This window comes from Schistocerca nitens, chromosome 4 (assembly GCF_023898315.1).
Source record: "Schistocerca nitens isolate TAMUIC-IGC-003100 chromosome 4, iqSchNite1.1, whole genome shotgun sequence".
Taxonomy (NCBI): Eukaryota; Metazoa; Arthropoda; class Insecta; order Orthoptera; family Acrididae; genus Schistocerca; species Schistocerca nitens.
This window is the reverse complement of record NC_064617.1, coordinates 10,647,611-10,660,701: the sequence shown is the minus strand read 5'-3', so window position 1 is coordinate 10,660,701 and position 13,091 is coordinate 10,647,611.

Sequence of the window (13,091 nt, the reverse complement as noted above, 5' to 3'; positions counted from 1 at the left end):
GCTGCCTCGGTCACCTTATGGTCGATCTCCTGTGAGTTCAGATTTTCGAATCCGACGCAAAACTGACAGTTAATTGTAACGTTCAGAGCCTGTTCATGACGATGGAACACACAAGTTGCGTCGCGATTCAATACATCGTCCTCCGGCCGACCTGTCTCCAAGGGTCTATTGCTGCCTCGGGCACCTTATGGTCGTTCTCCTGTGAGTCTAGATTTTCGAATCCGACGCAAAACTGACAGTTAATTGTAACGTTCAGCGCCTGTTAATGACGATGGAACACACAAATCGCGTCGCGATTCAATACATCGTCCTCCGGCTGACCTGTCTCCAAGGGTCTATTGCTGCCTCGGGCACCTTATGGTCGTTTCCTGTGAGTCTAGATTTTCGAATCCGACGCAAAACTGACAGTTAATTGTAACGTTCAGAGCCTGTTAATGACGATGGAACACACAAATTGCGTCGCGATTCAATACATCGTCCTCCTGCCGACTTGTCTCCAAGGGTCTAATGCTGCCTCGGGCACCTTATGGTCGTTCTCCTGTGAGTCTAGATTTTCGAATGCGACGCAAAACTGACAGTTAATCGTAAGGTTCAGAGCCTCTTAATGACAATGGAACACACAAATTGCGTCGCGATTCAATACATCGTCCTCCGGCCGACCTGTCTCCAAGGGTCTATTGCTGCCTCGGGCACCTTATGGTCGTTCTCCTGTGAGTCTAGATTTTCGAATCCGACGCAAAACTGACAGTTAATTGTAACGTTCAGCGCCTGTTAATGACGATGGAACACACAAATCGCGTCGCGATTGAATACATCGTCCTCCGGCCGACCTGTCTCCAAGGGTCTATTGCTGCCTCTGTCACCTTATGGTCGATCTCCTGTGAGTCTAGATTTTCGAATCCGACGCAAAACTGACAGTTAATTGTAACGTTCAGAGCCTGTTCATGACGATGGAACACACAAATTGCGTCGCGATTCAATACATCGTCCTCCGGCCGACCTGTCTCCAAGGGTCTATTGCTGCCTCGGGCACCTTATGGTCGTTCTCCTGTGAGTCTAGATTTTCGAATCCGACGCAAAACTGACAGTTAATTGTAACGTTCAGCGCCTGTTAATGACGATGGAACACACAAATCGCGTCGCGATTCAATACATCGTCCTCCGGCTGACCTGTCTCCAAGTGTCTATTGCTGCCTCGGGCACCTTATGGTCGTTTCCTGTGAGTCTAGATTTTCGAATCCGACGCAAAACTGACAGTTAATTGTAACGTTCAGAGCCTGTTAATGACGATGGAACACACAAATTGCGTCGCGATTCAATACATCGTCCTCCGGCCGACCTGTCTCCAAGGGTCTATTGCTCCCTCGGGCACCTTATGGTCGTTCTCCTGTGAGTCTAGATTTTCGAATCCGACGCAAAACTGACAGTTAATTGTGACGTTCAGCGCCTGTTAATGACGATGGAACACACAAATCGCGTCGCGATTCAATACATCGTCCTCCGGCTGACCTGTCTCCAAGGGTCTATTGCTGCCTCGGGCACCTTATGGTCGTTTCCTGTGAATCTAGATTTTCGAATCCGACGCAAAACTGACAGTTAATTGTAACGTTCAGAGCCTGTTAATGACGATGGAACACACAAATTGCGTCGCGATTCAATACATCGTCCTCCAGCCGACTTGTCTCCAAGGGTCTAGTGCTGCCTCGGACACCTTATGGTCGTTCTCCTGTGAGTCTAGATTTTCGAATCCGACGCAAAACTGACAGTTAATTGTAACGTTCAGAGCCTGAAAATGACGATGGAACACACAAATCGCGTCGCGATTCAATACATCGTCCTCCGGCCGACCTGTCTTCAAGGGTCTATTGCTGCCTGGGGCACCTTATGGTCGATCTCCTGTGAGTCTAGATTTTCGAATCCGACGCAAAACTGACAGTTAATTGTAAGGTTCAGGGCCTGTTAATGACGATGGAACACACAAATTGCGTCGCGATTCAATACATCGTCCTCCGGCCGAGCTGTCTCCAAGGGTCTACTGCTGCCTCGGGCACCTTATGGTCGTTCTCCTGTGAGTCTACATTTTCGAATCCGACGCAAAACTGACAGTTAATTGTAACGTTCAGCGCCTGTTAATGACGATGGAACACACAAATCGCGTCGCGATTCAATACATCGTCCTCCGGCCGACCTGTCTCCAAGGGTCTATTGCTGCCTCGGTCACCTTATGGTCGATCTCCTGTGAGTCTAGATTTTCGAATCCGACGCAAAACTGACAGTTAATTGTAACGTTCAGAGCCTGTTCATGACGATGGAACACACAAATTGCGTCGCGATTCAATACATCGTCCTCCGGCCGACCTGTCTCCAAGGGTCTATTGCTGCCTCGGGCACCTTATGGTCGTTCTCCTGTGAGTCTAGATTTTCGAATCCGACGCAAAACTGACAGTTAATTGTAACGTTCAGCGCCTGTTAATGACGATGGAACACACAAATCGCGTCGCGATTCAATACATCGTCCTCCGGCCGACCTGTCTCCAAGGGTCTATTGCTGCCTCGGGCACCTTATGGTCGTTTCCTGTGAGTCTAGATTTTCGAATCCGACGCAAAACTGACAGTTAATTGTAACGTTCAGAGCCTGTTAATGACGATGGAACACACAAATTGCGTCGCGATTCAATACATCGTCCTCCAGCCGACTTGTCTCCAAGGGTCTAGTGCTGCCTCGGACACCTTATGGTCGTTCTCCTGTGAATCTAGATTTTCGAATCCGACGCAAAACTGACAGTTAATTGTAACGTTCAGAGCCTGAAAATGACGATGGAACACACAAATCGCGTCGCGATTCAATACATCGTCCTCCGGCCGACCGGTCTTCAAGGGTCTATTGCTGCCTCGGGCACCTTATGGTCGATCTCCTGTGAGACTAGATTTTCGAATCCGACGCAAAACTGACAGTTAATTGTAAGGTTCAGGGCCTGTTCATGACGATGGAACACACAAATTGCGTCGCGATTCAATACATCGTCCTCCGGCCGACCTGTCTCCAAGGGTCTATTGCTGCCTCGGGCACCTTATGGTCGTTCTCCTGTGAGTCTAGATTTTCGAATCCGACGCAAAACTGACAGTTAATTGTAACGTTCAGCGCCTGTTAATGACGATGGAACACACAAATCGCGTTGCGATTCAATACATCGTCCTCCGGCCGACCTGTCTCCAAGGGTCTATTGCTGCCTCGGGCACCTTATGGTCGATCAACTGTGAGTCTAGATTTTCGAATCCGACGCAAAACTGACAGTTAATTGTAACGTTCAGAGCCTGTTCATGACGATGGAACACACAAATTGCGTCGCGATTCAATACATCGTCCTCCGGCCGACCTGTCTCCAAGGGTCTATTGCTGCCTCGGGCACCTTATGGTCGATCTCCTGTGAGTCTAGATTTTCGAATCCGACGCAAAACTGACAGTTAATTGTAAGGTTCAGGGCCTGTTCATGACGATGGAACACACAAATTGCGTCGCGATTCAATACATCGTCCTCCGGCCGACCTGTCTCCAAGGGTCTATTGCTGCCTCGGGCACCTTATGGTCGTTCTCCTGTGAGTCTAGATTTTCGAATCCGACGCAAAACTGACAGTTAATTGTAACGTTCAGCGCCTGTTAATGACGATGGAACACACAAATCGCGTTGCGATTCAATACATCGTCCTCCGGCCGACCTGTCTCCAAGGGTCTATTGCTGCCTCGGGCACCTTATGGTCGATCAACTGTGAGTCTAGATTTTCGAATCCGACGCAAAACTGACAGTTAATTGTAACGTTCAGAGCCTGTTCATGACGATGGAACACACAAATTGCGTCGCGATTCAATACATCGTCCTCCGGCCGACCTGTCTCCAAGGGTCTATTGCTGCCTCGGGCACCTTATGGTCGTTCTCTTGTGAGGCTAGAATTTCGAATCCGACGCAAAACTGACAGTTAATTGTGACGTTCAGCGCCTGTTAATGACGATGGAACACACAAATCGCGTCGCGATTCAATACATCGTCCTCCGGCTGACCTGTCTCCAAGGGTCTATTGCTGCCTCGGGCACCTTATGGTCGTTTCCTGTGAGTCTAGATTTTCGAATCCGACGCAAAACTGACAGTTAATTGTAACGTTCAGAGCCTGTTAATGACGATGGAATACACAAATTGCGTCGCGATTCAATACATCGTCCTCCAGCCGACTTGTCTCCAAGGGTCTAGTGCTGCCTCGGACACCTTATGGTCGTTCTCCTGTGAGTCTAGATTTTCGAATCCGACGCAAAACTGACAGTTAATTGTAACGTTCAGAGCCAATTAATGACAATGGATCACACAAATCGCGTCGCGATTCAATACATCGTCCTCCAGCCGATTTGTCTCCAAGGGTCTAGTGCTGCCTCGGGCACCTTATGGTCGTTCCTCTGTGAGTCTAGATTTTCGAATCCGACGCAAAACTGACAGTTAATTGTAAGGTTCTGAGCCTCTTAATGACGATGGAACACACAAATTGCGTCGCGATTCAATACATCGTCCTCCGGCCGACTTGTCTCCAAGGGTCTAGTGCTGCCTTCGGCACCTAATTGTCGTTCTCCCGTGAGTCTAGATTTTCGAATGCGACGCAAAACTGACAGTTAATCGTAAGGTTCAGAGCCTCTTAATGACAATGGAACACACAAAACTCGTCGCGATTCAATACATCGTCCTCCGGCTGACCTGTCTCCAAGGGTCTATTGGTGCCTCGGGCACCTTATGGTCGTTCTCCTGTGAGTCTAGTTTTTCGAATCCGACGCAAAACTGACAGTTAATTGTAACGTTCAGAGCCTGAAAATGACGATGGAACACACAAATCGCGTCGCGATTCAATACATCGTCCTCCGGCCGACCTGTCTTCAAGGGTCTATTGCTGCCTGGGGCACCTTATGGTCGATCTCCTGTGAGTCTAGATTTTCGAATCCGACGCAAAACAGACAGTTAATTGTAAGGTTCAGGGCCTGTTAATGACGATGGAACACACAAATTGCGTCGCGATTCAATACATCGTCCTCCGGCCGAGCTGTCTCCAAGGGTCTATTGCTGCCTCGGGCACCTTATGGTCGTACTCCTGTGAGTCTAGATTTTCGAATCCGACGCAAAACTGACAGTTAATTGTAACGTTCAGCGCCTGTTAATGACGATGGAACACACAAATCGCGTCGCGATTCAATACATCGTCCTCCGGCCGACCTGTCTCCAAGGGTCTATTGCTGCCTCGGTCACCTTATGGTCGATCTCCTGTGAGTCTAGATTTTCGAATCCGACGCAAAACTGACAGTTAATTGTAACGTTCAGAGCCTGTTCATGACGATGGAACACACAAATTGCGTCGCGATTCAATACATCGTCCTCCGGCCGACCTGTCTCCAAGGGTCTATTGCTGCCTCGGGCACCTTATGGTCGTTCTCCTGTGAGTCTAGATTTTCGAATCCGACGCAAAACCGACAGTTAATTGTAACGTTCAGCGCCTGTTAATGACGATGGAACACACAAATCGCGTCGCGATTCAATACATCGTCCTCCGGCCGACCTGTCTCCAAGGGTCTATTGCTGCCTCGGGCACCTTATGGTCGTTTCCTGTGAGTCTAGATTTTCGAATCCGACGCAAAACTGACAGTTAATTGTAACGTTCAGAGCCTGTTAATGACGATGGAACACACAAATTGCGTCGCGATTCAATACATCGTCCTCCAGCCGACTTGTCTCCAAGGGTCTAGTGCTGCCTCGGACACCTTATGGTCGTTCTCCTGTGAATCTAGATTTTCGAATCCGACGCAAAACTGACAGTTAATTGTAACGTTCAGAGCCTGAAAATGACGATGGAACACACAAATCGCGTCGCGATTCAATACATCGTCCTCCGGCCGACCGGTCTTCAAGGGTCTATTGCTGCCTCGGGCACCTTATGGTCGATCTCCTGTGAGTCTAGATTTTCGAATCCGACGCAAAACTGACAGTTAATTGTAAGGTTCAGGGCCTGTTCATGACGATGGAACACACAAATTGCGTCGCGATTCAATACATCGTCCTCCGGCCGACCTGTCTCCAAGGGTCTATTGCTGCCTCGGGCACCTTATGGTCGTTCTCCTGTGAGTCTAGATTTTCGAATCCGACGCAAAACTGACAGTTAATTGTAACGTTCAGCGCCTGTTAATGACGATGGAACACACAAATCGCGTTGCGATTCAATACATCGTCCTCCGGCCGACCTGTCTCCAAGGGTCTATTGCTGCCTCGGGCACCTTATGGTCGATCAACTGTGAGTCTAGATTTTCGAATCCGACGCAAAACTGACAGTTAATTGTAACGTTCAGAGCCTGTTCATGACGATGGAACACACAAATTGCGTCGCGATTCAATACATCGTCCTCCGGCCGACCTGTCTCCAAGGGTCTATTGCTGCCTCGGGCACCTTATGGTCGTTCTCCTGTGAGGCTAGAATTTCGAATCCGACGCAAAACTGACAGTTAATTGTGACGTTCAGCGCCTGTTAATGACGATGGAACACACAAATCGCGTCGCGATTCAATACATCGTCCTCCGGCTGACCTGTCTCCAAGGGTCTATTGCTGCCTCGGGCACCTTATGGTCGTTTCCTGTGAGTCTAGATTTTCGAATCCGACGCAAAACTGACAGTTAATTGTAACGTTCAGAGCCTGTTAATGACGATGGAATACACAAATTGCGTCGCGATTCAATACATCGTCCTCCAGCCGACTTGTCTCCAAGGGTCTAGTGCTGCCTCGGACACCTTATGGTCGTTCTCCTGTGAGTCTAGATTTTCGAATCCGACGCAAAACTGACAGTTAATTGTAACGTTCAGAGCCAATTAATGACAATGGATCACACAAATCGCGTCGCGATTCAATACATCGTCCTCCAGCCGATTTGTCTCCAAGGGTCTAGTGCTGCCTCGGGCACCTTATGGTCGTTCCTCTGTGAGTCTAGATTTTCGAATCCGACGCAAAACTGACAGTTAATTGTAAGGTTCTGAGCCTCTTAATGACGATGGAACACACAAATTGCGTCGCGATTCAATACATCGTCCTCCAGCCGACTTGTCTCCAAGGGTCTAATGCTGCCTCGGGCACCTTATGGTCGTTCTCCTGTGAGTCTAGATTTTCGAATCCGACGCAAAACTGACAGTTAATCGTAAGGTTCAGAGCCTCTTAATGACAATGGAACACACAAATTGCGTCGCGATTCAATACATCGTCCTCCGGCCGACCTGTCTCCAAGGGTCTATTGCTGCCTGGGGCACCTTATGGTCGTTCTCCTGTGAGTCTAGATTTTCGAATCCGACGCAAAACTGACAGTTAATTGTAACGTTCAGAGCCTGTTAATGACGATGGAACACACAAATTGCGTCGCGATTCAATACATCGTCCTCCAGCCGACTTGTCTCCAAGGGTCTAGTGCTGCCTCGGACACCTTATGGTCGTTCTCCTGTGAGTCTAGATTTTCGAATCCGACGCAAAACTGACAGTTAATTGTAACGTTCAGAGCCTGAAAATGACGATGGAACACACAAATTGCGTCGCGATTCAATACATCGTCCTCCGGCCGACCTGTCTTCAAGGGTCTATTGCTGCCTGGGGCACCTTATGGTCGATCTCCTGTGAGTCTAGATTTTCGAATCCGACGCAAAACTGACAGTTAATTGTAAGGTCCAGGGCCTGTTAATGACGATGGAACACACAAATTGCGTCGCGATTCAATACATCGTCCTCCGGCCGACCTGTCTCCAAGGGTCTATTGCTGCCTCGGGCACCTTATGGTCGTTCTCCTGTGAGTCTAGATTTTCGAATCCGACGCAAAACTGACAGTTAATTGTAACGTTCAGCGCCTGTTAATGACGATGGAACACACAAATCGCGTCGCGATTGAATACATCGTCCTCCGGCCGACCTGTCTCCAAGGGTCTATTGCTGCCTCTGTCACCTTATGGTCGATCTCCTGTGAGTCTAGATTTTCGAATCCGACGCAAAACTGACAGTTAATTGTAACGTTCAGAGCCTGTTCATGACGATGGAACACACAAATTGCGTCGCGATTCAATACATCGTCCTCCGGCCGACCTGTCTCCAAGGGTCTATTGCTGCCTCGGGCACCTTATGGTCGTTCTCCTGTGAGTCTAGATTTTCGAATCCGACGCAAAACTGACAGTTAATTGTAACGTTCAGCGCCTGTTAATGACGATGGAACACACAAATCGCGTCGCGATTCAATACATCGTCCTCCGGCTGACCTGTCTCCAAGGGTCTATTGCTGCCTCGGGCACCTTATGGTCGTTTCCTGTGAGTCTAGATTTACGAATCCGACGCAAAACTGACAGTTAATTGTAACGTTCAGAGCCTGTTAATGACGATGGAACACACAAATTGCGTCGCGATTCAATACATCGTCCTCCTGCCGACTTGTCTCCAAGGGTCTAATGCTGCCTCGGGCACCTTATGGTCGTTCTCCTGTGAGTCTAGATTTTCGAATGCGACGCAAAACTGACAGTTAATCGTAAGGTTCAGAGCCTCTTAATGACAATGGAACACACAAATTGCGTCGCGATTCAATACATCGTCCTCCGGCCGACCTGTCTCCAAGGGTCTATTGCTGCCTCGGGCACCTTATGGTCGTTCTCCTGTGAGTCTAGATTTTCGAATCCGACGCAAAACTGACAGTTAATTGTAACGTTCAGCGCCTGTTAATGACGATCGAACACACAAATCGCGTCGCGATTGAATACATCGTCCTCCGGCCGACCTGTCTCCAAGGGTCTATTGCTGCCTCTGTCACCTTATGGTCGATCTCCTGTGAGTCTAGATTTTCGAATCCGACGCAAAACTGACAGTTAATTGTAACGTTCAGAGCCTGTTCATGACGATGGAACACACAAATTGCGTCGCGATTCAATACATCGTCCTCCGGCCGACCTGTCTCCAAGGGTCTATTGCTGCCTCGGGCACCTTATGGTCGTTCTCCTGTGAGTCTAGATTTTCGAATCCGACGCAAAACTGACAGTTAATTGTAACGTTCAGCGCCTGTTAATGACGATGGAACACACAAATCGCGTCGCGATTCAATACATCGTCCTCCAGCCGATTTGTCTCCAAGGGTCTAGTGCTGCCTCGGGCACCTTATGGTCGTTCCTCTGTGAGTCTAGATTTTCGAATCCGACGCAAAACTGACAGTTAATTGTAAGGTTCTGAGCCTCTTAATGACGATGGAACACACAAATTGCGTCGCGATTCAATACATCGTCCTCCAGCCGACTTGTCTCCAAGGGTCTAATGCTGCCTCGGGCACCTTATGGTCGTTCTCCTGTGAGTCTAGATTTTCGAATCCGACGCAAAACTGACAGTTAATCGTAAGGTTCAGAGCCTCTTAATGACAATGGAACACACAAATTGCGTCGCGATTCAATACATCGTCCTCCGGCCGACCTGTCTCCAAGGGTCTATTGCTGCCTGGGGCACCTTATGGTCGTTCTCCTGTGAGTCTAGATTTTCGAATCCGACGCAAAACTGACAGTTAATTGTAACGTTCAGAGCCTGTTAATGACGATGGAACACACAAATTGCGTCGCGATTCAATACATCGTCCTCCAGCCGACTTGTCTCCAAGGGTCTAGTGCTGCCTCGGACACCTTATGGTCGTTCTCCTGTGAGTCTAGATTTTCGAATCCGACGCAAAACTGACAGTTAATTGTAACGTTCAGAGCCTGAAAATGACGATGGAACACACAAATCGCGTCGCGATTCAATACATCGTCCTCCGGCCGACCTGTCTTCAAGGGTCTATTGCTGCCTGGGGCACCTTATGGTCGATCTCCTGTGAGTCTAGATTTTCGAATCCGACGCAAAACTGACAGTTAATTGTAAGGTCCAGGGCCTGTTAATGACGATGGAACACACAAATTGCGTCGCGATTCAATACATCGTCCTCCGGCCGACCTGTCTCCAAGGGTCTATTGCTGCCTCGGGCACCTTATGGTCGTTCTCCTGTGAGTCTAGATTTTCGAATCCGACGCAAAACTGACAGTTAATTGTAACGTTCAGCGCCTGTTAATGACGATGGAACACACAAATCGCGTCGCGATTGAATACATCGTCCTCCGGCCGACCTGTCTCCAAGGGTCTATTGCTGCCTCTGTCACCTTATGGTCGATCTCCTGTGAGTCTAGATTTTCGAATCCGACGCAAAACTGACAGTTAATTGTAACGTTCAGAGCCTGTTCATGACGATGGAACACACAAATTGCGTCGCGATTCAATACATCGTCCTCCGGCCGACCTGTCTCCAAGGGTCTATTGCTGCCTCGGGCACCTTATGGTCGTTCTCCTGTGAGTCTAGATTTTCGAATCCGACGCAAAACTGACAGTTAATTGTAACGTTCAGCGCCTGTTAATGACGATGGAACACACAAATCGCGTCGCGATTCAATACATCGTCCTCCGGCTGACCTGTCTCCAAGGGTCTATTGCTGCCTCGGGCACCTTATGGTCGTTTCCTGTGAGTCTAGATTTACGAATCCGACGCAAAACTGACAGTTAATTGTAACGTTCAGAGCCTGTTAATGACGATGGAACACACAAATTGCGTCGCGATTCAATACATCGTCCTCCTGCCGACTTGTCTCCAAGGGTCTATTGCTGCCTCGGGCACCTTATGGTCGTTCTCCTGTGAGTCTAGATTTTCGAATCCGACGCAAAACTGACAGTTAATTGTAACGTTCAGCGCCTGTTAATGACGATGGAACACACAAATCGCGTCGCGATTCAATACATCGTCCTCCGGCTGACCTGTCTCCAAGTGTCTATTGCTGCCTCGGGCACCTTATGGTCGTTTCCTGTGAGTCTAGATTTTCGAATCCGACGCAAAACTGACAGTTAATTGTAACGTTCAGAGCCTGTTAATGACGATGGAACACACAAATTGCGTCGCGATTCAATACATCGTCCTCCGGCCGACCTGTCTCCAAGGGTCTATTGCTCCCTCGGGCACCTTATGGTCGTTCTCCTGTGAGTCTAGATTTTCGAATCCGACGCAAAACTGACAGTTAATTGTGACGTTCAGCGCCTGTTAATGACGATGGAACACACAAATCGCGTCGCGATTCAATACATCGTCCTCCGGCTGACCTGTCTCCAAGGGTCTATTGCTGCCTCGGGCACCTTATGGTCGTTTCCTGTGAATCTAGATTTTCGAATCCGACGCAAAACTGACAGTTAATTGTAACGTTCAGAGCCTGTTAATGACGATGGAACACACAAATTGCGTCGCGATTCAATACATCGTCCTCCAGCCGACTTGTCTCCAAGGGTCTAGTGCTGCCTCGGACACCTTATGGTCGTTCTCCTGTGAGTCTAGATTTTCGAATCCGACGCAAAACTGACAGTTAATTGTAACGTTCAGAGCCTGAAAATGACGATGGAACACACAAATCGCGTCGCGATTCAATACATCGTCCTCCGGCCGACCTGTCTTCAAGGGTCTATTGCTGCCTGGGGCACCTTATGGTCGATCTCCTGTGAGTCTAGATTTTCGAATCCGACGCAAAACTGACAGTTAATTGTAAGGTTCAGGGCCTGTTAATGACGATGGAACACACAAATTGCGTCGCGATTCAATACATCGTCCTCCGGCCGAGCTGTCTCCAAGGGTCTATTGCTGCCTCGGGCACCTTATGGTCGTTCTCCTGTGAGTCTACATTTTCGAATCCGACGCAAAACTGACAGTTAATTGTAACGTTCAGCGCCTGTTAATGACGATGGAACACACAAATCGCGTCGCGATTCAATACATCGTCCTCCGGCCGACCTGTCTCCAAGGGTCTATTGCTGCCTCGGTCACCTTATGGTCGATCTCCTGTGAGTCTAGATTTTCGAATCCGACGCAAAACTGACAGTTAATTGTAACGTTCAGAGCCTGTTCATGACGATGGAACACACAAATTGCGTCGCGATTCAATACATCGTCCTCCGGCCGACCTGTCTCCAAGGGTCTATTGCTGCCTCGGGCACCTTATGGTCGTTCTCCTGTGAGTCTAGATTTTCGAATCCGACGCAAAACTGACAGTTAATTGTAACGTTCAGCGCCTGTTAATGACGATGGAACACACAAATCGCGTCGCGATTCAATACATCGTCCTCCGGCCGACCTGTCTCCAAGGGTCTATTGCTGCCTCGGGCACCTTATGGTCGTTTCCTGTGAGTCTAGATTTTCGAATCCGACGCAAAACTGACAGTTAATTGTAACGTTCAGAGCCTGTTAATGACGATGGAACACACAAATTGCGTCGCGATTCAATACATCGTCCTCCAGCCGACTTGTCTCCAAGGGTCTAGTGCTGCCTCGGACACCTTATGGTCGTTCTCCTGTGAATCTAGATTTTCGAATCCGACGCAAAACTGACAGTTAATTGTAACGTTCAGAGCCTGAAAATGACGATGGAACACACAAATCGCGTCGCGATTCAATACATCGTCCTCCGGCCGACCGGTCTTCAAGGGTCTATTGCTGCCTCGGGCACCTTATGGTCGATCTCCTGTGAGACTAGATTTTCGAATCCGACGCAAAACTGACAGTTAATTGTAAGGTTCAGGGCCTGTTCATGACAATGGAACACACAAATTGCGTCGCGATTCAATACATCGTCCTCCGGCCGACCTGTCTCCAAGGGTCTATTGCTGCCTCGGGCACCTTATGGTCGTTCTCCTGTGAGTCTAGATTTTCGAATCCGACGCAAAACTGACAGTTAATTGTAACGTTCAGCGCCTGTTAATGACGATGGAACACACAAATCGCGTTGCGATTCAATACATCGTCCTCCGGCCGACCTGTCTCCAAGGGTCTATTGCTGCCTCGGGCACCTTATGGTCGATCAACTGTGAGTCTAGATTTTCGAATCCGACGCAAAACTGACAGTTAATTGTAACGTTCAGAGCCTGTTCATGACGATGGAACACACAAATTGCGTCGCGATTCAATACATCGTCCTCCGGCCGACCTGTCTCCAAGGGTCTATTGCTGCCTCGGGCA